The sequence below is a fragment of the Dermacentor silvarum genome, chromosome 2, assembly GCF_013339745.2.
Source record: "Dermacentor silvarum isolate Dsil-2018 chromosome 2, BIME_Dsil_1.4, whole genome shotgun sequence".
NCBI lineage: Eukaryota > Metazoa > Arthropoda > Arachnida > Ixodida > Ixodidae > Dermacentor > Dermacentor silvarum.
Genome location: NC_051155.1, coordinates 39402902 through 39425364, shown reverse-complemented (window position 1 = coordinate 39425364; position 22463 = coordinate 39402902). Strand labels below are relative to the sequence as shown.

The following is a 22463-nucleotide window of genomic DNA, read 5'->3' as shown; positions in this document are numbered from 1 at the left end:
CGCGGCCGACGGCGCATTGCAATCCAGCCGCAGCTCGATCGTAATGAAGCACCTATATTCGTCAACACAATTAACGTCTGTACAGTTTTGTCGCGTCTAAATGGAAATGCAATTGGTTTTCTTGACATCATTGGCAGCGAAGAGCAAACACGTACGCAAGCTAGGCGAACCACCGCGACACACGATCGCTGCATCTGCCGCCCGCCTACGAGCAGTCAACTCGTATCGCGGATCTAGAGTTGTGACCAAATTATTTAAAGTCGTGCCTCAGCGACAGGCGGGCCAATTTTGAAACGCTGTGCCCTTTCGGATTTCGCTACTTTTAAAGGTCGAGGTGGTCCTTAAGAGCAGTCTGGTTAATAGTACAAGCTTACTGTGCATGACATAAATAACCTGAACCAACATATTTAACCAGAACTAAACACACCTAATCACGTAACTAAAGCCAGAGCTGAGGAATAGTGTAACCTAGAATCTCACGTTACCAAAGTAATATGCTATGCTGAATGAAATATCTATAAACTAACGCCAAGGTAAACTGACCTAATCGAATATAACGTAGAAAACGAAGACTAAGCTTTAATGGCATCACCTTTACACATGTCAAAGGTGGGCCAATAAGATCCACCCTTGCTTATGGAACATGCTAACCTACCAAAACTCCTTCAAAATATAAGCTGCTATACTGTACCTAACTCAACCATGTGTGGGGCATTGGCCATGTTATCACTATTCATTCATCTCTACAATACTGATCAATTATAAATAAGAATGATTTCATTAAATTTTGAAACGCTGCGTGCGCCCTTTGGAGCTCGCTACTTTTAAAGGTCGAGGTGGTCCTTAAGAGCAGTCTGGTTAATAGTACAAGCTTACTGTGCATGACATAAATAACCTGAACCAACATATTTAACCAGAACTAAACACACCTAATCACGTAACTAAAGCCAGAGCTGAGGGATAGTGTAACCTAGAATCTCACGTTACCAAAGTAATATGCTATGCTGAATGAAATATCTATAAACTAACGCCAAGGTAAACTGACCTAATTGAACATAACGTAGAAAACGAAGGCTAAGCTTTAATGGCACCACCTTTAGACATGTCAAAGGTGGGCCAATAAGATCCACCCTTGCTTATGGAACATGCTAACCTACCAAAACTCCTTCAAAATATAAGCTGCTATACTGTACCTAACTCAACCATGTGTGGGGCATTGGCCATGTTATCACTATTCATTCATCTCTACAATACTGATCAATTATAAATAAGAATGATTTCATTAAATTTTGAAACGCTGCGTGCGCCCTTTGGAGCTCGCTACTTTTAAAGGTCGAGGTGGTCCTTAAGAGCAGTCTGGTTAATAGTACAAGCTTACTGTGCATGACATAAATAACCTGAACCAACATATTTAACCAGAACTAAACACACCTAATCACGTAACTAAAGCCAGAGCTGAGGGATAGTGTAACCTAGAATCTCACGTTACCAAAGTAATATGCTATGCTGAATGAAATATCTATAAACTAACGCCAAGGTAAACTGACCTAATTGAACATAACGTAGAAAACGAAGGCTAAGCTTTAATGGCACCACCTTTAGACATGTCAAAGGTGGGCCAATAAGATCCACCCTTGCTTATGGAACATGCTAACCTACCAAAACTCCTTCAAAATATAAGCTGCTATACTGTACCTAACACAGCCATGTGTGGCGCATTGGCCATGTTATCACTATTCATTCATCTCTACAATACTGATCAATTATAAATAGAATGATTTCATTAAATTTGAAACGCTGCTGCGCCCTTTGGAGCTCGCTACTTTAAAGGTCGAGGTGGTCCTTAAGAGCAGTCTGGTTATTACAAGCTTACTGTGCATGACATAAATAACCTGAACCAACATATTTACCCAGAACGAAACACACCTAATCACGTAACTAAAGCCAGAGCTGAGGGATAAGTGTAACCTAGAATCTCACGTTACCAAAGTAATATGCTATGCTGAATGAAATATCTATAACTAACGCCAAGGTAAACTGACCTAATTGAACATAACGTAGAAAACGAAGCGAGCTTAATGGCATCACCTTTACACATGTCAAAGGTGGGCCAATAAGATCCACCCTCGCTTATGGAACATGCTAACCTACCAAAACTCCTTCAAAATATAAGCTGCTATACTGTACCTAACTCAACCATGTGTGGGGCATTGGCCATGTTATCACTATTCATTCATCTCTACAATACTGATCAATTATAAATAAGAATGATTTCATTAAATTTTGAAACGCTGCGTGCGCCCTTTGGAGCTCGCTACTTTTAAAGGTCGAGGTGGTCCTTAAGAGCAGTCTGGTTAATAGTACAAGCTTACTGTGCATGACATAAATAACCTGAACCAACATATTTAACCAGAACTAAACACACCTAATCATGTAACTAAAGCCAGAGCTGAGGGATAGTGTAACCTAGAATCTCACGTTACCAAAGTAATATGCTATGCTGAATGAAATATCTATGAACTAACGCCAAGGTAAACTGACCTAATTGAACATAACGTAGAAAACGAAGGCTAAGCTTTAATGGCACCACCTTTAGACATGTCAAAGGTGGGCCAATAAGATCCACCCTTGCTTATGGAACATGCTAACCTACCAAAACTCCTTCAAAATATAAGCTGCTATACTGTACCTAACTCAACCATGTGTGGGGCATTGGCCATGTTATCACTATTCATTCATCTCTACAATACTGATCAATTATAAATAAGAATGATTTCATTAAATTTGAAACGCTGCGTGCGCCCTTTGGAGCTCGCTACTTTAAAGGTCGAGGTGGTCCTTAAGAGCAGTCTGGTTAATAGTACAAGCTTACTGTGCATGACATAAATAACCTGAACCAACATATTTAACCAGAACTAAACACACCTAATCACGTAACTAAAGCCAGAGCTGAGGGATAGTGTAACCTAGAATCTCACGTTACCAAAGTAATATGCTATGCTGAATGAAATATCTATAAACTAACGCCAAGGTAAACTGACCTAATTCAACATAACGTAGAAAACGAAGGCTAAGCTTTAATGGCATCACCTTTACACATGTCAAAGGTGGGCCAATAAGATCCACCCTTGCTTATGGAACATGCTAACCTACCAAAACTCCTTCAAAATATAAGCTGCTATACTGTACCTAACTCAACCATGTGTGGGGCATTGGCCATGTTATCACTATTCATTCATCTCTACAATACTGATCAATTATAAATAAGAATGATTTCATTAAATTTTGAAACGCTGCGTGCGCCCTTTGGAGCTCGCTACTTTAAAGGTCGAGGTGGTCCTTAAGAGCAGTCTGGTTAATAGTACAAGCTTACTGTGCATGACATAAATAACCTGAACCAACATATTTAACCAGAACTAAACACACCTAATCACGTAACTAAAGCCAGAGCTGAGGGATAGTGTAACCTAGAATCTCACGTTACCAAAGTAATATGCTATGCTGAATGAAATATCTATAAACTAACGCCAAGGTAAACTGACCTAATTGAACATAACGTAGAAAACGAAGGCTAAGCTTTAATGGCACCACCTTTAGACATGTCAAAGGTGGGCCAATAAGATCCACCCTTGCTTATGGAACATGCTAACCTACCAAAACTCCTTAAAATATAAGCTGCTATACTGTACCTAACACAACCATGTGTGGCGCATTGGCCATGTTATCACTATTCATTCATCTCTACAATACTGATCAATTATAAATAAGAATGATTTCATTAAATTCTGAAACGCTGCGCCCTTTGGAGCTCGCTACTCTTAAAGGTCGAGGTGGTCCTTAAGAGCAGTCTGGTTATTACAACCTTACTGTGCATGACATAAATAACCTGAACCAACATATTTACCCAGAACGAAACACACCTAATCACATAACTAAAGCCAGAGCTGAGGGAATAGTGTAGCCTAGAATCTCACGTTACCAAAGTAATATGCTATGCTGAATGAAATATCTATAACTAACGCCAAGGTAAACTGACCTAATTGAACATAACGTAGAAAACAACGAGCTTAATGGCATCACCTTTACACATGTCAAAGGTGGGCCAATAAGATCCACCCTCGCTTATGGAACATGCTAACCTACCAAAACTCCTTCAAAATATAAGCTGCTATACTGTACCTAACTCAACCATGTGTGGGGCATTGGCCATGTTATCACTATTCATTCATCTCTACAATACTGATCAATTATAAATAAGAATGATTTCATTAAATTTTGAAACGCTGCGTGCGCCCTTTGGAGCTCGCTACTTTTAAAGGTCGAGGTGGTCCTTAAGAGCAGTCTGGTTAATAGTACAAGCTTACTGTGCATGACATAAATAACCTGAACCAACATATTTAACCAGAACTAAACACACCTAATCACGTAACTAAAGCCAGAGCTGAGGGATAGTGTAACCTAGAATCTCACGTTACCAAAGTAATATGCTATGCTGAATGAAATATCTATAACTAACGCCAAGGTAAACTGACCTAATTGAACATAACGTAGAAAACGAAGGCTAAGCTTTAATGGCACCACCTTTAGACATGTCAAAGGTGGGCCAATAAGATCCACCCTTGCTTATGGAACATGCTAACCTACCAAAACTCCTTCAAAATATAAGCTGCTATACTGTACCTAACTCAACCATGTGTGGGGCATTGGCCATGTTATCACTATTCATTCATCTCTACAATACTGATCAATTATAAATAAGAATGATTTCATTAAATTTGAAACGCTGCGGCCCTTTGGAGCTCGCTACTTTAAAGGTCGAGGTGGTCCTTAAGAGCAGTCTGGTTAATACAAGCTTACTGTGCATGACATAAATAACCTGAACCAACATATTTAACCAGAACTAAACACACCTAATCACGTAACTAAAGCCAGAGCTGAGGGATAGTGTAACCTAGAATCTCACGTTACCAAAGTAATATGCTATGCTGAATGAAATATCTATAAACTAACGCCAAGGTAAACTGACCTAATTGAACATAACGTAGAAAACGAAGGCTAGCTTAATGGCATCCACCTTTACACATGTCAAAGGTGGGCCAATAAGATCCACCCTTGCTTATGGAACACGCTAACCTACCAAAACTCCTTCAAAATATAAGCTGCTATACTGTACCTAACACAACCATGTGTGGCGCATTGGCCATGTTATCACTATTCATTCATCTCTACAATACTGATCAATTATAAATGAGAATGATTTCATTAAATTCTGAAACGCTGCTGCCCTTTGGAGCTCGCTACTCTTAAAGGTCGAGGTGGTCCTTAAGAGCAGTCTGGTTATTACAACCTTACTGTGCATGACATAAATAACCTGAACCAACATATTTAACCAGAACGAAACACACCTAATCACATAACTAAAGCCAGAGCTGAGGAATAGTGTAGCCTAGAATCTCACGTTACCAAAGTAATATGCTATGCTGAATGAAATATCTATAAACTAACGCCAAGGTAAACTGACCTAATTGAACATAACGTAGAAAACAACGAGCTTAATGGCATCACCTTTACACATGTCAAAGGTGGGCCAATAAGATCCACCCTGGCTTATGGAACACGCTAACCTACCAAAACTCCTTCAAAATATAAGCTGCTATACTGTACCTAACACAACCATGTGTGGCGCATTGGCCATGTTATCACTATTCATTCATCTCTACAATACTGATCAATTATAAATAGAATGATTTCATTAAATTTGAAACGCTGCGCCCTTTGGAGCTCGCTACTTTAAAGGTCGAGGTGGTCCTTAAGAGCAGTCTGGTTATATACAAGCTTACTGTGCATGACATAAATAACCTGAACCAACATATTTACCCAGAACGAAACACACCTAATCACGTAACTAAAGCCAGAGCTGAGGAATAGTGTAGCCTAGAATCTCACGTTACCAAAGTAATATGCTATGCTGAATGAAATATCTATAAACTAACGCCAAGGTAAACTGACCTAATTGAACATAACGTAGAAAACAAGGCTAGCTTAATGGCATCACCTTTACACATGTCAAAGGTGGGCCAATAAGATCCACCCTGGCTTATGGAACATGCTAACCTACCAAAACTCCCTCAAAATATAAGCTGCTATACTGTACCTAACACAACCATGTGTGGCGCATTGGCCATGTTATCACTATTCATTCATCTCTACAATACTGATCAATTATAAATGAGAATGATTTCATTAAATTCTGAAACGCTGCGCCCTTTGGAGCTCGCTACTCTTAAAGGTCGAGGTGGTCCTTAAGAGCAGTCTGGTTATTACAACCTTACTGTGCATGACATAAATAACCTGAACCGACATATTTACCCAGAACGAAACACACCTAATCACATAACTAAAGCCAGAGCTGAGGAAAAGTGTAGCCTAGAATCTCACGTTACCAAAGTAATATGCTATGCTGAATGAAATATTTATAAACTAACGCCAAGGTAAACTGACCTAATCGAACATAACGTAGAAAACAACGGCTAATGGCATCACCTTTACACATGTCAAAGGTGGGCCAATAAGATCCACCCTGGCTTATGGAACACGCTAAACTACCAAAACTCCTTCAAAATATAAGCTGCTATACTGTACCTAACTCAACCATGTGTGGGGCATTGGCCATGTTATCACTATTCATTCATCTCTACAATACTGATCAATTATAAATAAGAATGATTTCATTAAATTTTGAAACGCTGCGTGCGCCCTTTGGAGCTCGCTACTTTTAAAGGTCGAGGTGGTCCTTAAGAGCAGTCTGGTTAATAGTACAAGCTTACTGTGCATGACATAAATAACCTGAACCAACATATTTAACCAGAACTAAACACACCTAATCACGTAACTAAAGCCAGAGCTGAGGGATAGTGTAACCTAGAATCTCACGTTACCAAAGTAATATGCTATGCTGAATGAAATATCTATAAACTAACGCCAAGGTAAACTGACCTAATTGAACATAACGTAGAAAACGAAGGCTAAGCTTTAATGGCACCACCTTTAGACATGTCAAAGGTGGGCCAATAAGATCCACCCTTGCTTATGGAACATGCTAACCTACCAAAACTCCTTCAAAATATAAGCTGCTATACTGTACCTAACACAGCCATGTGTGGCGCATTGGCCATGTTATCACTATTCATTCATCTCTACAATACTGATCAATTATAAATAAGAATGATTTCATTAAATTTTGAAACGCTGCGCCCTTTGGAGCTCGCTACTCTTAAAGGTCGAGGTGGTCCTTAAGAGCAGTCTGGTTATTACAACCTTACTGTGCATGACATAAATAACCTGAACCAACATATTTACCCAGAACGAAACACACCTAATCACATAACTAAAGCCAGAGCTGAGGAAAGTGTAGCCTAGAATCTCACGTTACCAAAGTAATATGCTATGCTGAATGAAATATCTATAAGCTAACGCCAAGGTAAACTGGCCTAATTGAACACAACGTAGAAAACAACGGCTAATGGCATCACCTTTACACATGTCAAAGGTGGGCCAATAAGATCCACCCTGGCTTATGGAACACGCTAAACTACCAAAACTCCCTCAAAATATAAGCTGCTATACTGTACCTAACTCAACCATGTGTGGGGCATTGGCCATGTTATCACTATTCATTCATCTCTACAATACTGATCAATTATAAATAAGAATGATTTCATTAAATTTGAAACGCTGCGTGCGCCCTTTGGAGCTCGCTACTTTTAAAGGTCGAGGTGGTCCTTAAGAGCAGTCTGGTTATAGTACAAGCTTACTGTGCATGACATAAATAACCTGAACCAACATATTTAACCAGAACTAAACACACCTAATCACGTAACTAAAGCCAGAGCTGAGGGATAGTGTAACCTAGAATCTCACGTTACCAAAGTAATATGCTATGCTGAATGAAATATCTATAAACTAACGCCAAGGTAAACTGACCTAATTGAACATAACGTAGAAAACGAAGGCTAAGCTTTAATGGCACCACCTTTAGACATGTCAAAGGTGGGCCAATAAGATCCACCCTTGCTTATGGAACATGCTAACCTACCAAAACTCCTTCAAAATATAAGCTGCTATACTGTATCTAACACAACCATGTGTGGCGCATTGGCCATGTTAACACTATACATTCATCTCTACAACACTGATTAATTATATATAAGAATGATTTCATTAAATGTGCTAGTCATATTCCCAAGTCTGTGTGAATCAGTCACTTGTGAAGTTAGGAGACCTAACATTTTCTGTGAAGTATGGCTGAGGTCGCTGCATGAGCCAAGCAAGGGTACCAGAAATCATTTCTAAGTCCCATCAGATGAGGAGATGCAAGCCTGCAGTTGTCTTCATTACTGTCTGTTTATTCAATATCTTTACATCTCACTTATTGTACAAGGTAAAAACGGTATTGCAGCTATCAGAAAACTGATTCAACATCAACTATGTATTTTGCATATATATTTCTCTTGTAGTGCACATCTTTCTTCAGAAATTGCTATATGAATGTCGGCAGTAGAAGCAATACCAAGGTAGACCATTCTTATTGCAGCTTTTTAGAAAAAAATTTGAATATGAAGTATATTGCAAGCAATGTTCGTCTGTTTGTTGTAACATATCAAGATAAGCTTTTGCACAACCTGCTGTGACTTATTGATTCACGCTGTAGGATTCAGGATTCATGCTGTAGGCAGAAGCACTCTCCACCACTTGTAAAGGCGTTTATTAGGCACCAGCCTTTTGGACTGACCGTTAGTTCAAGGCCCGAGCTCTCAACACGAGCGGTGTTTCTCAAGGAAAGCGCAGGAGGGATCGACCCACTAGAAAGGGCTGGAAAGCATGACCCACTATGGCGTTCGTATCCTTCGCTACAAAGTATTTATAAATCTGTTCCAAATAAGCTGCCTTTGCCAGTGGCATCCAACCGGATGTGAACACTTGTTGACAGTGGGTCCTGGTATTTTTTATTTATATCATAAAAAAGTTTGTCTTTCATGTTGTTTTTTGTGTGTTTTCTGATACTTTAAGTGAATACAGCAAATGCTGGAAGTGGTATTTGCAAAGATTGCAAGAGAAACTATGATAGCAGATTGGACAGTAACCACCATTTCTACATTAGCTATTTATTTCTTCACTCAGAAAGTCCAAGCTGATTACATCCATCGAAAGAGAATAAAACCAAAGTTTGTGCAAGACACACAGTCCTTACATGTAATGGTAAGGACTGCATTTGAAGTGTAAACCTGTAGCCCCCACATACCAGGAAAAAAAGGTACACAAGGGATTACAAAAACACAACTAGGTTGTACATAACAGAAAATTTACCTGCACATGTCCATCTGGGCCAAGACAATTAAATAAATATGTGGAAGTGCAGAGACATGGCTGCAATCAAGTAGGCACAGCCAAAATGCTGGTAACGTAAAAAAAATTCTGCAGACTTCTGCACTGTGGGATTAATGTTATGCAAAAAATTTTGCAAGTTACTAGCTATTCAGCATTGTTTGGGATTCTTCAAAGCATTACTATGGACCAACACGTTTGAGTAAGGTGAGCAGTTATGTGCATACGACAAAAGCGCATGTGTGATGGCAGCAACAAGATGACTATTACACTGATGACAATCATACGATGGCATGGCTTTTGCTATGGCAGCTCGACATGCTGATTGTTGGCTTCTTCATAGGTACTGAACAGGCATAAGCGAGAAAAATACTGATTGTGATGACATCTGCGACTAAGTGCTTTACAATCATAGCAAACCTATGTCTATGTCATGGAAATGACAGACATGCGAGACTGTGGTGAAACTGTGGTGATAGAAATAGACTGTGGTGAAATGACAATGGCAATTGTACTTCAACAAATAAATCTTAAAACATGATCGAATTGAGTCAATGGTGCGGTACAAGGTTCCAGAGCTTTTACGTAACATATATGAGGAAAGGACAGGGTAGTGTGGGCCAGTCCCAAAGCTGATGCAGTCTAACACTATGTCTCAAAGCACTAGCTGTCACGAGGGAGGAAGGTGAGGGCAGCAGGGAAATATTTTGCAAGGACAGCAGCAATTGAGAAATATTGTAAGCGTTCCTAGCATGTTATGTATTATTGCACCCATGCATGCACTTATTACATATTTAAATGTGTACATATTTATTGTTTTTCACAATATTTTTCAATATATGTCCATGCCTTTTCTTTCTTTCGCCCAATTTTGTTCCCATAGATATTCAATTCAGCGCTGCTGAGAGTGCATGCAGATCCGATGCACATCTTGAAAACAGTATGATGCGAAGCTTTGTTTATTGGCGCTGCCTATTTGATGCTATACAAAGACTGGTTTGGTTTGATGAGTTTTATGTAGGAATTGTAGTAGAACATGCCCATTCTGGAAGCTTGGTCAAGAACAAGCAGACCCACTGGCACATACGGAGCATATAAATAAAAGAATTCCTTAAATGAATTTCTTCAATCCATTAACAGATTGATGTGCTTTAAAAATGCCTCTGATCCGACATTACATCTGCAGGTTTGATGTAGAAAGTTACGTTTTGTTATGCAGAACAGGGGAAGACATGCTTGTTCAGTATAAAACTGCAATAAAAGCCCATTCTCTGGTAATTGCATTTCGCACCTGGTAGCACCTATTTTCTAAGTAAACATCCACAAACTGACAAACTGCAAAGTCAGGGAAACAGCCTAAGAAAGTACAACATACTGAGATTATACTAAAAAGATTGATTCCACAAATAAACAAAAAGAGAAAGTTTTTGTGACAGTACCAATCACTACAGTTGTATCAATATATATGTTGTACGTGATGTCAGGTCATGTGCCCACCATTACCGAGCACATATATCACGAGGGGATTGCAGCGCCAGTACGGCTTGAAATAAATTCAACTTTGAAAACATCAATGATTTTCAATTGTCACAGTGGACTGTGTTGCGGTGTCACTGAGTGGGGATGCAGTGTTTACAGAAAGCATGTCTGCTAGTTCTGCGTCAACTAACGAATTGTAAGGTTCATATTTATCGTTGTTCTTTTCCATAAATAACTTGCAAGTGGCTGTAACCGGAGCTCAACAGCTGCTAACAAAGCTTGTGGAGAAAATAATTATTGCTAGCTTTGCACCAGCCAACAACACGACAACCTCACAAGATTCACCTGATGAAGCACCTGTAGAGAAGAAACAACATTCTTTGCTGCCCCCAATTTACTGCACCTAAAATTCTCTGCATCCATGACTGAACATGCTTGGTGCCCATTTGGGGTTTGTTTCATCAAAGAGCTTGGTAGGTTTCCATGAAAAGAAAGGCACGTTTGCTACGATCAACTTGGTGCTTCAGCTTTGGACATAAATCAGCCTCCGCAAGATGCAGTGTGCAGTTATCAACTCCGCGGTGGCACACTGAGCACAGAGATGGGTCACTGCAACCATAACATGCCTGTTATGAAATGACAGCCGCATAGATAAACATTGTTTGGTGTTTTCAATTCCTTTTTGTTGATCCACACAAGCCTCTCCACTTCTCGGACCTCACCTTCGGGCAGTCCCACCGTGGTTTGTTATCACCATAGGCAAGCAAGACATTCTTGGGCTTGGTCCCTTTCTATTTGACATGAATTTATGGGGGTGATATGTGGGGGGCAACCTAAATTTGGGGTCATATGGGGTTTGGCCAACCTAAATTTGGGGTGATATAGGGAGAGGAGGGGGAGGAGGGGCAACCTAAATGTGGGGGTGATATGAGGGTGGGCCACCCTAAATTTAGTGCAGCAAGCACATGCGTGATCGGCAGGAACTCCATAAATGCAGTAAGGGATGCGGTTTTACTGAAATGTTTCTGCCGAAATACGAGATTACTACCAACGAACAATATATATATATATATATATATATATATATATATATATATATATATATAGGGAGAGGCCTTCGTCCTGCAGTGGACATAAATATAGGCTGATGATGATTATATATATATATATATATATATATATATATATATACATCGACTATTAGTAAAACCTTCAAATGAAATAAAGTAGTAGCCCCCGCCCCCTTGGAAGACACCGAACCTCAGATATGTTTCGAAGTATGTTTCGATATGTTTCCACACGCATACTACGTGTGGACACCTGTCCGCCACCGTGGGCTCTCGGAGAAATTACTGCGACGATACATCGGCTCATACGAGATTGTGCGTCGCCTTAGCGATGTGAATTACGAGATCGTGCCCCTCGCTTGAGCCAATGACGTCCCCGTTCCGAAGTTATGCACGTAGTAGGGATGAAGCCATACTACGCCCGCCAGCGAAGTGCATCATTCAATCCCTTCGCCGTCCTACGCAGTGTTGTGGTTATCCTTTGCTTTCTGTGACCACATTTGCCATTAGAGCTATCCTACCAATTTATGCGCTTTATTGTAACCACCCGACCTCGCGACGGGACAGTCGCTTTTGAGAGGGGAGAACACACCTCCGGCCACTAGAACGAGAATGACGAAGTGCGTAGTGGAATGCACGCTCTTCGAGTGTCAGCCATTATTAAAGGAACACCGTTTTGCCAAGGCCTCGCTCGTTAACTTCGTGACAATATCACTGAAAATCTCTAAAAATCTACAGATCAGTAGCCGTGGTACATCAGTAGCCAGTTACGTCGCCTTCCGCGTCACATCGCAACGTTTCTTTGGATTAGTTCATGGAGGAAAGAAACAAAACTCCATGGACTAGTTAAATGATTAATGCTCACAATTATTTTTCTTGTTGCCACTATTTCAGAGTACACATAACGAACCGTGTTTTCGAGTACATGTTTTGCTAAGCCTAGACAAGTTCGCATAATGTTTTTTTTTTTTTTTTGCATACGAATGCTTATGACTTGTTATACAATTGAACAAATCATATTTCTTGTTTTTCTGAGATGTTCTGAAAAGAACTGACGCACTGCTATTAATAAAAAATTATTTCCGTCGACAAATTTGACACGACAATTCCAGCAGACACTAGCGCCACGCCATGCCGCCCTGTGATGCCACACCGTAATGCAAGTTGCTTCGCGCGCTTTACAGTAGGTGTTGTGTGGTTTATCTGACCCATCTGAGCCGCGCTGGACAAGATGCCCACTCTTCTTAGTAGTTAGAGCGTTTTATTTACTTTTTTTTAACCACCGCGAGCTATGACATCCAGCGTTGTTTGCCTGGGCATTCTCGAGACCGGTTGGATGAAGAAACTAACGCTGCAGGCAGGGCGACATGAAGAGTTGCTGACGGCTCTCTCATCTCCGGCAACTATCAACGGCAACACGTTGGTAAGTCCCTTGGTGTTTGCTATTTAATACCGCGGTGTCGTACAAGCGCTTTCGATCGCGATAGAGCCCCGTACGGGTTCGAGAAGTTTGAACCCGACCCTCGCAGTCAAAAGTACCTCGTGTAACCAAACCGGGGTGCCACTTGTTGCAATTTTGACGGACCGTCGAGTAAAGGGTACACGCTGCCCGAGTATTCCTAAGGCTCATTCACAACGGCGACTTGAGGAGGTCGCGCGACCATTGCGACTCGCGATCAAAAAGCGACCGAAGGCGACTTATGTTCACACCGGCAAGCCCGGCTGAGCGCGACCGGCAAGTCGCAATCCCGTTCTCAGCGAGAACTCTAGGACTAATCTACGCAGTTCGCGTGCACTGTGTAAATTGGTTTCGCGTTCCAGCAACAGCCATGGATTTTGATTCGAGCGAACAGGAAGACGTCGTCCCTGTGCTGATGTGCTCTGCCGTGGTGTCAGCTGTGGCAGCGCGGAAGTCTCCGAAGAAAACGCAACGCTGGTGGGTGCACCCGTGCCTCCGCTCGCGTAAAGTGGCCGGCCACGCACGCCGCCTCCTACCCGAACTTTGTGCGTATGACAACGAGTAATATCGAGCGCAACTTGTAATTTCTAGTTCGCATTGCGTGAGATTCGGTGCATAATATTAAAGCGAAGCTGTTGACCTTTGGGTGGCGCGCTCATCCAACGAGCTGGAAAAAGGGTTTGTGTCGTGCTTTCTTTTCCTGCTGTTTAGCTTCCAGCGAATGCGCCCGCGTACATTCGACACGTTGCTACAACTGCTGCGCCCGAGAAACACAAGACAAGACACCAATTACCGGCCTGTAGTCTGCATATGGTGGCGTGCACATTGTATTTGGCGTGAGGACGCGGGATAAAAACTCATAACGTCACTTTCGGCGCGGCGCTGATTGCTTTAGCAGCTTTGCGACCACGGTCGCGCGACTGATGAAGGCTCATTCACACCGGTGACTCACAGTGGTCGCGCGATCAAGTTGGTCGCAAAGCGACCAGTCACGAATGGTTGCAAATGGGCGCTTTTCTGGAAAATCGACCATTTTGGGCCAGTCGCTCGCTGCTCGATTTTTCAGTCGCACGACCGTGGTCGCAAAGCTGCTCAACCAATCAGCGCCACGCCGAAAATGATGTCATGTGTTTTTATCCGGCGTCCTCCACGCCAAATGCAATGTCCACGCCACCATATGCAGACTACAGGCCAGTAATTGGTGTCTTGTCTTGTGATGTTGGGATGCAGCAGTTGCAGCAACGTGTCGAATGTACGCGGTCGCATTCTGCTGGAAGCTAAACAGGAAAAGAAAGCACAACACAAACCCTTTTTCCAGCTGCCGTTCGTTGGATGAGCACGCCACCCAAAGGTCAACAGCTTCGCTTTAATATTATGCACCGAATCCCACGCAATGCGAACTAGAAATTACAACTTTCTCTCTATAATACTCGTTGTCATGCGCACAAAGTTCGGGAAGGAGGCGGCTTGCGTGGCCAGCCACTTCACGCGAGCGGAGGCACAGGCGCACTAACCCGTAGCGTTTTCTTCGGAGGCTTCTGCGCTGCTACAGCTGACACCATGGCAGAGCACATCAGCACAGGGACGACGTCTTCCTGTTCGCTCGAATCAAAATCCAGCCATCATTCGAATCCAAATCCAGTGGCTGTTGCCGGAACGCGAAACAAATTTACACAGCGCCATCGAAGTACGCACGAACTGCGTAGATTCCTATATAGTGTTCTCGCTGAGAACGATAATCTCCGGGATTGCGACTTGCGAGTCGCGCTCAGCCGGGCTTGCCGGTGTGAACATCGGTCGCTTTTTGGTCGCGAGTCGCAAATGGTCGCGCGACCTCCGCAAGTTGCCGGTGTGAATGAGCCTTAAATCGAGCAGCGAGCGACTGGCCCAAAATGGTCACTTTTGGAGAAAAGCGACCATTTGCGACCAACTTGGTCGTGCGACCACTGCCAGTCGCCGGTGTGAATGAGCCTCTACAACTCTTCCCAGCCTTTTGAGGACTTGCACAAAGATAAAAAGCCACTTGCCGATGACAAAATGTTTTGTCAGTCTGGAGACTGCGCTTCTCGCCCATGTCGGAGACATTGGCAAGAAACACAGCGCAACACAGCTCGAGAAAGCAAGAACATAAGCACATTTCAAGCTTCGTGTTGATGAGTGAAACATGAATGTAACCCGCTGGAGATATTGATCCTTCTCTCGAAACTGCTGTTATCCACATAATTGTCTTCATTATTGCTTAGCCTTGTTTACGCAGTCAGAACATGTGCCCCACGTGATTAATTACGAAGTTAATTAATGAAACTGGTGATTAGCTAACACCACACTGAGATTTCTCGTATAAGTGGTATCCTTATTTTCAAGTAAGTCTATTTCCATTAAAGAAAAGACAGAGGGAAAGCTGTATATTCAGGCGTTTTTTTTTTTTTGTCAGGCAAATTTTTATGGAAATGCTACAAGCGTAGTGAACGTGGCATTGTTGTAGAGAAGTTTTCAAGTTGGGTGGACATGTGCTTTTCATATGCGGGCGAAACATTGTGTTTCCCATTGTGGCATTGATGTTGACCTGACTGACATGAAATGATAGTGTGAGGTAAAATTCCTTTTGAACTTTTGAATTATTCTCCTAAGTACTATTGCCACGCTGCACTGGCACCGTATAAAGTATCAACAGTTTGCTTATGGGTATCCATCACGAGAGCTGTAGAAGGGCTGGTACAAAAGTATCCACACCTCCTCGACAAAATCAGTTGTAGGACGAGCGGCTTGGTAAACATCACTCTTCTTTTGTTAATGATTGTCAGGACTATGCCTATTAGCTTGGAATATTTGTCACTCTGCATACCTGCCTTGTAGAATGAAATTGATGTCAATATATTATGCTCTTATGCGGCTGTTTTCACAGCTAGACTGCTGCCAGACGAAAAATGTTTTGTTCAAATATGGTTTAAGTCACGTCATGCAGTCACTAGTTGCTGGACACATTTCATATTATTGGTTTTAGATAGTCATATTAATGCATTCAGAATGGCTTCTGGCCGCTGAGGCTATGAGTAAAGTGTCTGAGCATGAGAAGTTATCTTTACTACGTGTATACAGGCAGCTCTGGAGAGGTAGCACATACTAGTCAGGTTGACTATTTGGGCCTTGGTTTTCCTACATGCAACCATGAAGATGTTACCATGAGATTTGATAAGCACAAGCTCGCAGGTTCTGAAGCCCTCCTCTAAAGCGGTCTCTCGTAGCCCTAGCTTAGGACGTTAAACACCATGGATGAATGGCGGTGTTGCATCGCGTGCGAAATCTAAGAAAAAGAACAGAGAAGAGTAAATAGTGCTAACTTCCAACTGATGTTTATTTGCAGATGAGCATTATTTATACTAGCAGCAAACAGAAAAAAGGATACCCAGAGCCAGTGCATCGTTGACAAGTGAGATCGCGGAGAAAGACGACGACGTTTCAACGCAGACGTGGTTTCCTTGGGTTCCTTGGAAATTGCTCGACAGCAACGAAAATCTCGCCCTTATCCGGATACAAAGGCTTCTCGGAAGCCTATGGGAATCTGCGGACTCTGGTGAGGACTCTCCTTTGCCTTGTCCTACTGATCGTGCTGGTCTAATAGACTCAAAACACGCACGGCTGGCGCTTAGGCCTAGTGCGGCCGCGCCGCCGCGCTCGCCCGACGAAGAAGTGTTTGTACCAGATGTGAGCTCCTCATCTGTACCTTCCACTGGACTGCTGCGCGTGACAACATCCATGCAAACTATGCAGCAGCAGTGTACCACCGATAGCTCAAAGACACAAGATGCAACATCGAAGGACAGTCCACTTCGTGATGTGAATGTGAACCTATCCGCAATCGTGCCGACGGACACTGGTGACCCTATGGACGTGCAGCCCTCTGGCGGTTCGACGAATGCAGCCAAGCGAGGTCCCCCAGTCAACGTGCTTCAACAAGACGTCATCGCATCGGAGCAACCGGCAAAAAAGGTAAGGGCCACCCCAGACAATTCCTCCACGCCCTCCCCTACGCCCGCTCCCTCTCAGTCTTACCCTACGCCCACCCCTTCTGAATCCTATCGAGTTCATATACGTCCCCTTTCATGCTACGACATAACTTCAGTAGCCACGAAATATGTCCAAAGGGTCATCGACCAATATCTTGAAACCACTGGATACAAAGGGTTCGCCGCATATAAATCTACCAACTCGATCACTGTGCACTTGGCATCTCTCAGTGATGTGCAGAAAATGTGCACTTTAACATCTATTCCACTGTCAGAAGATCAGCACCTACCTGTGCAGTGCTACTTTGCATCGGGCCCTAATATACAGAGGTGTGTTGTCTATGGCATTGACCCGGAAGACACCCCTGAGATAATATGTCGTGAATTGACGTCCACGACACACAGGGTGCTCGCAGCTAGGTTCATGGGCAAAAGCCGTACTTGCTTAGTGACGGTACAGGGCCCCCCATGTATTCCAGAACGGTTTTACTATTATGGTTGTATATTGCGACCTAAACCCTACCTCCCTCGGGCGATATTCTGCTACCGCTGCTTTCAACGTGGACACATGCAGGCTTTTTGCCCACAACGTACTATTGACCCAGAAAAGCTCACACCAGAAGGCCAACCACGATATCGATGTGGCTTATGCAAATCTGATGAGCACGATATGACAAGAACAAATTGTCCGACTAAACAGAAGGCCACAGCACGGATACGAAGGGCTGTACCAAAAACGAGTATAGTAACAACTCACAATCGTTATGAGGTTCTTGAAGAAGAGCCAGAGATGCTCATGGCAGAAGAAGCAGAAGCCCCAGAAACACAACTGTATTCTTCTGCTCTTAAACGTGGCAAGCAGTCGCAGACAAAGAAACAGAAATTACCGGCACCTCTGTATCAGTCGGATGATGACCATGATGACATTGACGCTCGGATAGACGCACTGGCCAGAGAGATTGAGCGACTACGCAAACATAAAGAATTGGTAATTCTGCGGCGTCAGAAAACAGGACCAACACGTAACACATCAACCAGTGCGAATGCCACAGTTACGCCTGGATCCCGTCCGGCACAACAGGTCAACCAAGCTGTTTCGGCAGCATCAACCAGTACGAATGCCACTGTTAAGCCTGGATCCCGTCCGGCACAACAGGTCAACCAAGCTGTTTGGACAGCAGTTTTAGATCAACTTGCTCAACTAACGTTGCTCATTCAGGATTGCCTGCATCATGGCTAATTCTCTGCATCAACTGTCACAGGATGGAATTCTACAGTGGAATTGTCGCGGCCTAAGCTCCAAGTTAGGAGAAATTAAAACCAAGCTTCAATATAATAAGCTACATGTATGGGCACTGCTTATTCAAGAGCATAATAAGCTATGCTCACTTTCCAATTTTAATGGGTATCATTACCCATCTATTAAAGATAGACGTGCTACTACAATGGCTTCAGCTCCCGGAAAAGCTGCAGTGTATGTATCATCGCATATTGCTCACACAGTGATTGATCTGGAGCCATGGTGTAGTGTTAATCAAGAAGTTGTCGGGGTCCTGGCACGACCAGTGAAGACTCCTGTCATTCTAGTGTCATTCTACGCCAGACCACAGCGCACACGCTTGAACTTGGGATGGATAGCCCATCTACGGTCTACGTACCCGGGAATTCCTATTCTCGTGGGTGGAGACTTTAATGCTCCACATACAGAATGGGGGTACAAGTACAACTCCCGAAGAGGATGTCAAGTTAAAAACGTCATGAGCGATGCCACTTTTACTCTTTTGAATCTTCACGCTGTGGCTACCTGTGCTGTACCCGCAGTATCTAGAACACACGCTCCAGACCTCACGTGGTGGTTGGGCCCTGGAATGCCGCAGTGGCGGGTGGAACCAGATACCTGGGCAGTGATCATATGCCAATAATGATTGGTTTGCGTAGAACGTGCATAAAGAAAATTCGACGGCTTGTAACAGTCACGCATTGGGATAAGTTTCGGGAATCATCGATTAATAAAGTACCCTCAGAGCCCTCAGAAATTCTTCCCGCTTTGCAAGAACTGTTCCGAAGTAACACCACTGTACCACAGTTGACGAAGAACAACCTCATCCGGACCTCGCTCTTTTGCAACTTTGGGCAAAGCGACGTCAGGCAGAAGTGTATGCGTCGAGGAATCCCGATGTACCAGGTAGCCGTGCACGTGCTAACCATATAGCGGCGAAGGCGCGTCGGCACGAAAAGCAACTTTCTCGACGACGATGGTATGAGTGGTGCGAGAATCTTGGATCGGGCATTGGGAACAGAGCACTTTGGCGTACGTTCCGGTCAATGGAACGCGGTCATAAGCAACCTGACCCTGCAGCGAGCGTTAGGTTAGCGATGCAAAGTTCGCCACATGAATTTGCAGAACACGCTGCTAGAGCGTTTTTCCCGAAGTACGATCACGCGTCACCTGTAAACTGCCCTGAAATTGATGAGTCTGATGAATCCGAAATATCCAGCCCTTTCAGCATGGCCGAACTAATAGCGGCGATTGAATCTTCGAAGAAACGCACAACACCTGGACCCGATGGTATTCCTTATGAGGTTTTCAAGAACATGGAAGGAGCAGCTCTCGACGCACTTCTTCAGGCTATTAATAAAGTCTGGGAGACTGGAAACGTTCCACCTGACTGGAAGCATTCAATTGTTGTCCCGATCCCGAAACCAGGAAAGTCTCCAAATAACCTGCAGTCTTTACGGCCCAATTTCGCTAACCTCAACTGTCTGCAAGCTCGCTGAAAAGATGCTGGCCACACGTGTTTCCTGGTGGCTTGAACGCCATGATAAATATCATCCTGCTCAAATTGGCTTCCGTTCTTACTTGGGAACTGAAGACGGTCTTTCTATCTTATCAGACGATGTTTTACAGATTTCACCGCACAGCCACGCTGTGCGCACGGTAGTAGCAACTGACATAACGAAAGCTTATGACAATATAGACCATGAAATCATTATTGCCAACCTCATCGACCTGGGACTTCCACCGCGGGTCCTAAGATTTATCTACTCATTTCTTCAGAATCGCACATTTGCGATTAGAGTAGATGGGAGGCAAGAAGGATACTTCACATCGAACAGAGGAGTCCCACAAGGTTCGGTTTTAGCTCCTCTTCTCTTCAACGTTGCTCTAATACCTCTAGCCTGGCAACTACACCAGATTCCAGACGTGAAGTTTTTAATCTATGCGGATGACGTAACTTTGTGGTCCGCACATGAAGATGTATCTCGACAAACTCAACAGATTCAAGAAGCCCTTGATGTTCTGCACAACTACGCTCGGAAAGCAGGGTTGGACATTTCCGCCCAAAAATCAAGCTATGTTGTGGTGGCCAACAAGAAAGGACGCACAAGAATCACGCAGCGCCCCTTTACATTTAAAATCGGTGCAGTGACAATCCCTGAGGCTTCGGAGGTCCGCATACTGGGTCTCGATATTCACTATTCCGGCGGTGGTGCACACTGGCTCCGTAAAACCAGACAGACTTCGACAAAAACACTTCACCTTATTCGTCGCATTGCAGCAAAAGCAGCTGGAGCTCGTACTGACGTAGCTCGACGGCTGGTACGTGCAGTCTTGCAGCCACGAATTTTATATCAGGCACAATTTCAACGGCTAACTTTGGCACAGTTGGCACAGTTAGAAACGATTAATCGCGATGCTATGCGTACAATAACAGCACTACCACGCATCACTCCGATACCAACGTTACAGGAACATGCCCAGCTCAACACAATTGCAGAGCTAATTTCGCAACGTGAAAAAGCACGTGAAATAAAAAAGCAACTTGTTCCGGCTGTCGCTGCGTTACATGCTCATTTTCAACGCGGCTCTCGTATTGACAATCAGCCCTATCCAATGCCTCCCTGGGAATTCACCAGCATCACAACTAATAAGCCAACGAAGTTACGACGCAGCGATACAACAGGTATTATTGACGACCACAATATCATCGATGCATCATGCGCTGACACCTGCACAGTCTATACGGATGCTGCTATTCTCCCAGACGGCGGGAGGACATCATTCCTCAGTACAACGCATAATTTCATCAGCGGCCACCAGCGCTATTTATCTACGGAAGCCAGCGCTCTAGTAATGGAACTTCAAGCCATCCACGACGCTGTGCAAGATGCGACATCTAAGCTGCCTACCATCAAACAACTAGATATCTTCACTGATTCTTTAGCGGCTATTCAGGAACTGAAGAAGGTTGACAAGGCGATGGAAATCTGCGAGACAATACACACGATGAATAGAAAAACAGCTACCTGCGTCAAGGTACACTGGATTCAAGGCCATGCAGCGAACCCTCACAACATTGCTGCTGACCAGCAGCACATTGCCCTCCTAATCCAGACCTTCCGTCTATTCCCCTCCCACCTCAACCCCTTAACTCGCTCCGAGCCCGTAAAAATTTTCTCCGGCAGGACACACGCGCTCTTATCCCCCCGTGTGTCTGCTCCCTCCCCCTTCACCTTACTAGGGCGGAGGAAGTTGTGCTTAGGAGGCTTCGGGCCGGGGTGGCCCTTACACCGGCTGTGATCTCAAGGTGGAACTGGTCGCATTTACCACTGGGTGCTACGTGTCCATACTGCTCCGTCCCTGTGATGGAAGCAGATGCATACCATCTAATATGGACATGTACTGGTTTACAATCGGAACGCTCGCGTCTCCTACTGCAAGCCGGCCTCCGCTACAGTGTGACAACCAGCTATGACCGCTGGATACATGATAACAGATTCCACAAAACACTGCTTCAATTCATACACAACACAGGCCTCACAGCACACATATAATACACATATACACATCAAGAATTATGCCTTAACGGCAAGTCTTTATCGCAATAAAAAAAAAAGGTGAGATCGCTTTTGTTAACATGTACCCATGATTTCCCTACGCCCTGCCAAGTAATCATGCTCAAGCCATGAGAGAGCAATGGACGGGATGCTTACGCAGCAGTCACCTAACTTGTAAATATTCTCTGCTTGTATGATTTCTTGGGTTAACTGTGGCCTGTGCCTTGC

At 43.6% G+C, this 22463-nt stretch overlaps 1 long non-coding RNA gene across 1 annotated transcript; it reads right to left on the bottom strand.

The window, feature by feature from the left end:
* Nucleotides 1-1909: 1909 nt before the first annotated feature.
* Nucleotides 1910-4235, bottom strand: LOC125943623 (uncharacterized). Its single transcript, XR_007465803.1, has 3 exons — nucleotides 4140-4235; nucleotides 3427-3650; nucleotides 1910-1926 (listed from the first exon to the last, which is right to left on the bottom strand). It is a non-coding gene; the product is annotated as an uncharacterized LOC125943623 (long non-coding RNA).
* Nucleotides 4236-22463: the final 18228 nt, after the last annotated feature.